This window comes from Capsicum annuum, chromosome 4, assembly GCF_002878395.1.
Source record: "Capsicum annuum cultivar UCD-10X-F1 chromosome 4, UCD10Xv1.1, whole genome shotgun sequence".
Classification (NCBI taxonomy): Eukaryota; Viridiplantae; Streptophyta; class Magnoliopsida; order Solanales; family Solanaceae; genus Capsicum; species Capsicum annuum.
The window spans coordinates 227,791,655-227,800,888 of NC_061114.1; the positions used below are offsets into that span (position 1 = coordinate 227,791,655).

Below are 9,234 nucleotides of genomic sequence, written 5' to 3' on the forward strand. Positions count from 1 at the left end.
AATATTTTTTTAGAGAAACAAATTTCTTAAAAAATGAGAAAAATAATTTCCCTAGTAAAAATAGGTAAAACAAGTTTCACTACTGACGTTCTACATTAATTCTGTCTTCCTATCTTCCAATACGCCTCACCTTCACCCAACATAAAATGTCGATTTTGTACGTTTGAGGTAATTCCTTGTACGTCAATTATGTCATTATCCTCGAACTAACCACTAGCGTATTCAACTTGATATCGAATTATGAAGTGCACGATCCATTTTATTTTTCATAAATAGAAATTGTTATGTGGATTGTGGAGTATGAAATCGTATAAACAAATATTTATCTATCAATTGCGTTTAATAAAGAGATTATGATCAAAATATACGTGAACTATATTATTTTTTTGTGAGTTTCACACTCAACTATCAGTTATATTTTTTTTCTACTAAACTATCATCAGTTATATCATTTTCTTATTTGAACTATCACCAATAATTTATGTATTTAAACAAACCTAGTCGAGTGAGATGATGATGTTCATGTTTTAGAACTCAACTATCAGTTATATTTTTTTTCTACTAAACTATCATCAGTTATATCATTTTCTTATTTGAACTATCACCAATAGTTTATATATTTAAACAAACCTAGTCGAGTGAGATGATGATGTTCATGTTTTAGAAAGGAACTGCTGATCGTTGTTTGTCTAATCAGCTTTGAGGTATGCTTTAATATATAGATGCAATAGTTTATGTAGATAAATAGAACAACTGATAATTAAGATATAAAACTCGCGAAAAAATAATTATAATTCAAATATGTTTTTAGACTACTATTAATTTTTTAATGAATATTATGTATCATTGCATGGCAAGTTGACAAAGTGTCACTTCGTTCATTAATTTGATTGAAGATGTACTAGCAAGTAGCAAAACCTTATAATAGACTGAACAAAAAAGTCTAATACGAATAATGATAATAATAATCAATTTGGTAGAAGGCAAATTCAACCTATAAAATCATTGCTAGTAATGTTTGTAGGTTCGGACAGAAAGCAAACCACAATTAAAAGAAAAAATAAGAACAACATAACAGATTTACGTGGAAATCCTTGGGAAAAAAATAGAGAAATTTGACTATGAAAGAAGGGGAGTACAATATGGAGAATGTGCACATTTTCTGAATACTCAAAACAACCAATTAAATGCACCTATATAATGCGTGCATATACATAAGTCATAGACCCAACGCTATCACCACAGACCCCATTGAAAATCACAAACGTGGATCGCATCACAAAACTTTTAAGGACGAATCAATAAAATTCGGATTACAACTCTAACAATTTGTTCTTTATTTTTTCTCTTTTATTTCGACTAATTAGCTCTCCTTATGGGTCAAGCTCACCAATCCAAGAATTGATCAATTTGTTTGGATATCAATTATTACATTACTGACCATGAGGGTTAAATTCACCATACTATACCCTATAAATTAGGTGGAGGAGTTCTTTCAATGCATAAATTCATTAGGATTATCTTTTCGCAATAATTTGAGATGAAAATATCTCTTACCACAACAAATAACACCATAACCCATTGACGAAGTTAGGATATTCACTAAGGAGATTCTGTTGGGAAACAACGAAAAAATAATAATAACAACAATATTGTTTAACTGTTGATAAAATATTATATTAATAATATTAATAATAAAATAAAATAACAGTGTATAATATTATTACTATCTCAGTGATAATACTGTAATCAATATAACAACTATAACAGTAATCTAACTACTTTTAACAAGTTAATACATTAATTATACTTGAGTCATGCTAGACACTGTCCTAAGAAACTATTTCAGCAGTGTGAAATGTTTTCCCAGGATTAAACAAACATTTCCCTGATCAATTAGAGGATATTCTGAATTAAATAAATCTTTCCTAATTAATCAAAGAGCACAGGAATCAACAAGATCATTAATACAAATATCAGCAAGTTAAACCACAGGTTTAAATACTATCCAAAATAGCTAAGCAGGATCCTAAGGAAAAAGAGTAAACTTGGAAAATCTTACATTTAAAAACTTAAGGATTGCAGTAAGTTTAGAATATTTATAGAAAAGATTTAGCTTCTCAAGTACACCTCTTGATGACTTCTAATGTAAGTTTTCTCAAGTATATCTCTTGATGACTTCTAGAGTAAGCCTTTTCAAGTATATCTCTTGATGGCTTTCAAAGTAAGCTTTCTCAAGTTTATCTTCCAAAATACATTTAAAGATATGACTTTTCCAATACACTTCAAATGTAAATTATTTTGAAATAACTAAACAATTTTCCTACAGATTCATAAGTGAATATATGAACTAACTGAAGGGGATTCAACATTTAATATATATACATAAAAAAATTATTTTAACTATACATACATAGCATAATCTTTTGCCGAATGTGATTCGGATGAACCCCTCGACAAAGGATAGCTCCGCCTCTGCTATAACCAATTTAATCACCATTAATTTAGTTTGAAGATAATAAAATATATACAGAGCTTAACTATCTTGTAAAGATAGACAAGTTATTTTCTTATTTCGATAGACCCTAGGATCAGCACAAATAATTATTTTAAATTAATTTGAAGAAAAAATGTAAATAAATATAATAGGAAAAACAACACATAACATACTAAAATGGAAATATTGTTATAATCCAAAGTACAAGAAAACACATATGATAACAAAAAATAAGAAATTTCGTGAATAATAGCGCTACGAAAGAAACCAAAAATATAATGTCATCTTACCCTTTCCGAACCCTATTTTATGAGACTTTGTTGTTGTTGTATATAATTCTCTTGCTAGCTTTAGGAGCAGTATTATTTGCCGGTTGCTAGGTTGTCACATATATATTCACAATTAGTCATTATAAAATAAGTTAAAAAGGCTGATGTAATATATGACTTGAGTCTTTTGGACTTCTTACTTTTATTCACACAACTAAATAAATATCACGATTCAAACTCATGACACTTATTATTCATTTTGATGCATCAAACCTCATAATCAAAATTTAAAGCATGTGTATCACAAACTCATGCAATGCCTTATATATATATATATTTTATTTTTTCATCCGATATTTGATACCCGTATAGAAATTCGAATTAATTCAGATCACGCGTCATTAAGGTAGCAACGCTCCCAATAAAGTTTTCTCTATACCCAGTGTAGACACGTAATTTTGTCCTTTCATAACTTGATTTTATTGTTTACCTCGTTTTACTACGTACCCTATCCGTGAAGTAATTTTTCCCCCAAAAAAATAAATAACCACCTATCTTTTACTCATTTGTTTATTTATTTTTGTTTTATTTTTATCTCATTTAACAAACCTAACTAATTTTATTTTATTTTAAAGATTCCAACAACCCACCCAATCAAAAATAAACATCTAACCCTTATCCCTTCAATTAAAAACCAATACCTCACCCCTCACTTAACCGCCCTCACCACTCCATACCCCTACCCCTAGACCCCCTACCCCACCTAATCACATTTGATTCCCTTTTTTTAAGAAAAAACGTGAATGGAGGGGAATATATGGACATCCATCATATAATAAAAAATACTACACATATACACACAATAGAGGGGGACCCACCGGAAAAGAAAAAGAAAAGACCCTCACCATTCTAGGTGGGCCCCACGGATTGATTCCATTTTTCTTCCACAAGAAACCTTACCACATATAATATACAACATACAGGGGTGAGAAAAAAAACAGAAAAGGCCCTTTTCTTGGTTCTCCTTCTTCTCCATCTCCATACACGCACACACAGTGGTCTTCTTTATGATCGATACACACATAGAGGGAGATGGCGAGAAGAGCCTAGATCGAGAGAGAGAGCAACGAAGAGAGAAGAGAGTGAGGCGAGAGAGGAAGGGAGAATCAGTAGCGAGAGAGAGATAGAGAGATCTGCAAGGAAGAGAGAGATTCGAGGTCGAGTTTTAGGTTATTCTGGAACGGGTCTTGTAGGTTTGGTCATTGTGCCGGCGAGGCGAATCTAATCGGAAACGGCAAATCTCGATGGAGCCGGTGGCTATCCAGTGGATTTAGGCCCCGTTGATCCAGAATCCATCTTAATTCATCGTGTTCTTCCACTGCCTGAGCTCACCGAAGCTCAGGCTACACTGATTCGATTATTCCATCTTGTTGTTGGGGTTTCGGGTTTACCTGTTGTAATACCTCGTAAAGTCCTAAGTCCAAAATTCAGCTCATTTGACTTTACAAGCTCCCAGACTTTTCAACACTTAGTTTTATTTCAAGCCTCCAAACTTCGAGTACTTATTTAATGACCTTCCCGATCTCTGATTTTAGATTTTCAAGTTGCGTTGCAATCGGGAAAGTCAATAGTACATCTCGGCAAAGTTTTGGAACTTTCGAAATCCGTTTAGGGCTTGTTTGAATTTCAAAACAGTAGCATCGGGCAATCTGCAGGCGCCGCCCGTTAGTAGCACTGCTATAAGGCAGTCGCCGCCTGCTAATAGCGGTGCACTAGACCAGGCGTCACCTGCTAGTTCAGTGCTCACCCAGTTTTCAGCAGTCTACCTCCGTATTTTAAAGGGTATTTTGGTCATTTTCCCTACCTTATATAAAGACTTAAACTCGGGATTTGAGCCTAAAAATACCAAAATATAGTTGTTTGTTGAATTTTCTCTCAAGAACCATCAAGAACAAACTTAGGGCTCAATTAGGGGTTTCAAGATTCAAGCTGTTTTCATCGTAACTTTCACGAATTCATAACCTCAGGTATGCGTAGTGTCATAGATCCAATTCGTTCATAGAGCTCAAGAATTATGCTTTTAAATATTATTTTGTAAACTTTTTGTGGTGATATGAGTATGTACATGTTGATGATTGTTGTTTATGTTTCAAGATGATATCTAAAGGTATTTTCATGGAATATATGTGGTTGTTAGTTGAAAAGCATGAACTTTAGGTGGTTTGATATGATGCAAGTATGAAATCCACCCATACCTTAAAGAATGTATGCAAGGTGTTTGATGAAATGCCTAGGATGCTAGAAATTCATATTCACATGATTCCATGATATCTAAATGACAAGTCTATGTTACCTATATGCTTCAATATGAATTCCATGCTATTTATGTGTTGCTATTGTGGTGGTATGAAGCATGTGTGATAATGGAGATATAGAATATGTACACAAAATGTATCCATGCTTTCCCTGCCATGTTTGAGTTGTTGGATAAATGCATGAAGTATACTATCCCCTACTTATGATATGGTGAAATGTGAACTCCAATCTTGTGATCAAGTTATGTCATGTGTGTCAGTTTCTTTCTATCGAGTCCTGGGGGTATTCGTACCCAAAAACTATAGCTGTGTGCCTAGAGCCATGTCATGTTGTAATGATTATTCAGTCAAGCCATGATCTATTAAACTCAGTTAGTCATGTCACTCAGGGAACCTCAGAAATCTCAAGATCTCAGTAAATTTCTCAGAAAGCAGTACTACTCCGTCAGTCAACGGATGCCAATTAATCATTCCATGTACAGTCAGTTAAATCATGTTCAATCTCTTCAGATAGGAGTAGAATTTAGCACCGAGTAAACCCAAGGATGGGAACTCACCTGCCAGTTTAGGGTGTGATTCTTAGCAGTCATCTTTGAGTTCCAGAACTACGTAGCCAGCATAGGTTGAGACATCTTAGCTTTTCAGTTTAGGGTTGATGAAGTGGCTTAACCTGTCAGTTTAGGGTTCCCATCGTTCTCATTTTAAGTACCTGCCAGATTAGGGTCACTCACAGTTGTCCTTGCTAGTGGCACGATATTGACACCCCTTCAGTCGGGGCAGAGATTGGACCCCAACTTGGCTATATACTTTATTGGGCCATGTTGGTTAAACAACTACCTCCCATAGTTTCAGTCATAGTCTCAGTAAAAGAACTTAGCTAATTCTTCAGATTTCAGATTATCAAGACTGTCAGATACAGTCAACTCAGATACAGTAACAAAACTCAGATAGTTCCTTTAGATTCAGGACTGTCAGACATAGTCAATCACGTATATCAGATGTGTCAGTTATTAGTCAAGTTAGATATCAGAAATCCATGCTATCAGAATATAGATTCAGTTTTCATGTTACCCTAATCTCAGTTTCTATGTATGCATGTTTGCAGTCTCACATTCATATCAGGAAGTCAATTAGCATTGTTCATGCATCTAACCCTATTTATGTTCAGCTTACCTTACTCGTATACTTAGTACTCCAGTTGTACTGACGCATTTGCGCTATGGTGCTTTCTTTTCATGTTACACCATAGGTTCAGAGACACGAGCCCCAGATCAGCATTAACAATAGTAGCTGCAGTTCAGTTTTCAGAGTCATTGGTGAGTCCTCATCATGCGAGGACACATTATTTTTCTTTATCGGTTTATTACTCAGTTTTAGTCAGTTTTATTAGATGGAGTTAGTTGGGGACATGTTCCATTCAACTCCTTATTCAGACATCTAGAGGCTTTCAGACGATTACAGCATTTTCAGATTCAGACTTCAGTTATTTTCAGTCATTTTGGGTATTTATTAGCCCACGGGCGTTATATTTTATTTTCAACTGAACCTTATGGCCTTCAGTACATGTTTTTTGTATTTTCATGATTATGTTATGAAGTGTACAGGTACAGATAGCAGACATGGGTTAGATTGCGGTCCTTCGGGATTGCTAGCACCGTGTAGCATTTTGATTTAGAAAATTGGGGCGTTACATCTGTTTTCACAGCTCATTGTTGATATCGGGTTTTGGGTTCACCTGTTTTCATGGCTCATTATTGATATCGGGTTTTGGGTTCATCAGTTTTTATTTTGGGTTTGGGGATTTGGTTCTCTGGTCGTATCCATCAGTCCATTGAGATCAGTCTTGGGGTTTTGAGTTTCTCGATATCAAAGTTGGAGTCGTCGCTGTTGTGGTTCTATTCGAAATTCTAAGTCTGGGCTTTCTTAAATGTTATTATCAATGGAATTGATTTTTGAAGGTCCATCCCTTAACCCTATCTCTTTTATTATGTTAATGTGGTTGTTGTTGTGATGTGGTGTCCTGATTTGGTATTGTGTTCAAGTAATCTTGATTATCTCAGTGGATATTGATTGATTATGATTGTGTGATTCGTATGTGATTGATGATACTATTTTGATTGTGTGGTGAAACAATGTTAATCGTTGTGGTTTGATTGATCAATTGAAATTGGTGATTCGAGAATAAAGATGGGGTGGAAATAAAAAAATAATAAAGTTGATCGCTGGTTAGTTTAACCCATCGATTGTTGATTGATTGGAAACGGATGTTAATTTGGACAAACCTGATAGTATCATATCTTAGGTCAAAGATTAGTAGGCAAACAATAGGCTTGGGTAGGCAAAATTAGAATTGGTGGATTGTTGGGATATTTGAAATTTGGTTGAATGCTTTGATTTCCTCGTATTAAAAATTGTACTCATTTGGCCGGGGAATGCCTTGAAGGATTTGTATTGATTTATTCGGGGAATGCCCCGAAGTATCTTGTACTCGAAGACGACGCATGGTGAAGGCCCGAAACATCGAGTGGAGTTTGGTTTATGATTAGTTTAGAATATAATAGGTTTATATTTTCGTATTTTTCATTTTTTGGGTCTGTAAAATTGGACTGAACACTATATTTTTATTCGTTTTGTTTTGTTTGTTTTGATTGATTGTTTTGCGTGCTTCTTTGTGGTTTGTACATTCGTAGTGTCAAATTAGCCGATACATTCCACCGAGCGACCAGAGGTGAGATGCAGATGTTTGGGCCTGATCTTGTTCATCAAGCAATAGAGGATGTGAAAATCATGAGAGAATGACTAAAGACAGCTCAGAGTCGACAGAAATCCTATGCCGATGTTAAAAGAAGAGATTAGAGTTTGAGGTCGAAGATTGGGTGTTCCTTAAAGTCTCTCCCATGAAGGGAGTCATGCAATTCGAAAAGAAAGGCAAGCTGAGTCCTCGCTATATATGGCCATATCAGATTTTGAGAAGGATAGGTGGTGTTGCTACGAGCTAGAGTTGCCTGCAATTTTGGGTTCTGTTCACCCAGTATTCCATATATCCATTTTGAAGAAGTACATGGTAGATCATTCTTTAGTATTGCCTGTTGGAGAAATCAAAGTGGCAGATTCCTTGTCTTATGAAGAATAGCCTGTCGTAATCTTAGATCGCCAAGTCCGTAAATTGAGGAGCAAAGATATAGCCTCGGTAAAAGTATTATGGAGGAATCAGAAAGTTGAAGAAGCAACTTGGGAATCAGAAGATGACATGAAACATAGATACCCAGACTTATTTGATCCGGTGAATGATGAGATGGAAGGTACAACTCTTGCCTTATTTTTCTTTCCTATGCCTGATGTGCTAGAAATCATGCTTTCCTGTTTTCCGTATCGTCATTTGGGAACGAATGATCCCAAGGGGGGGGGGGGGGGAATAATGTAATGCCCCGTAAAAGTCGTACATGGGTTAGCCTTTAATAGTGTGCTCTTAGGCTTAAAATTTGAAAAAATTTCTTAGTGTAATGAGGACTTAGAGTTATTTTAGCTGGCAATCTTCGGGATACAACTTTTCAGTCTTTCTGACCTCCGATTTTAGAAATCTTTATTGCGTTGTGATCGGGGAAGTCAAGGGTAAGTCTCGGATGAGTTTCAGAATTTTTAGATTAGCCTAAGGGCGAGTTAGGGGTTGCGTTCCAGTGAGGTCGCGAGATTTGCAGGTGTCGCCTGGAAGATCACCTCGCCTGGAAGTTCAGCCCGCGATAGAGCGGGCGACGCCTGCTTATAGTGGTACGTTAGGGCAGGCGGCGCCTGCTAATCGCCCCCGCCCAAACTGTTCAGTTCATCCAAAAAATTAAGGGCATTTTGGTAATTGTCCATTCCCCTATAATCTTAAACACGAGATTTAATCGCTCAAACACCAAAATAGAGTCACATTCATCAAATTCTCTCAAGAACATTCTCTAGGGTTTCAAAATAGAATCCCCAATAACTCAAGATTCCACTATGAGTTTTAGAAGATAATTAGAGATTTGGAATCCCCAATCCGCAAGCTTCAAGAAGCACCTATTTTCTTCCTAATTCGAGGTACTCGGGGTTTTCGTAAAATCTCATGGGCATAGAATTCATGTTTATGAATGGGGTTTTGAAATTTATGAATATAATCATGTTTTAG

At 35.5% G+C, this 9,234-nt stretch overlaps 1 long non-coding RNA gene across 1 annotated transcript; it reads left to right on the plus strand.

Moving 5' to 3' along the window:
• Window positions 1-3,581: 3,581 nt before the first annotated feature.
• LOC107856215 lies at window positions 3,582-6,621 on the plus strand. Its single transcript, XR_001670512.2, has 2 exons — window positions 3,582-4,793; window positions 6,331-6,621. It is a non-coding gene; the product is annotated as an uncharacterized LOC107856215 (long non-coding RNA).
• Window positions 6,622-9,234: the final 2,613 nt, after the last annotated feature.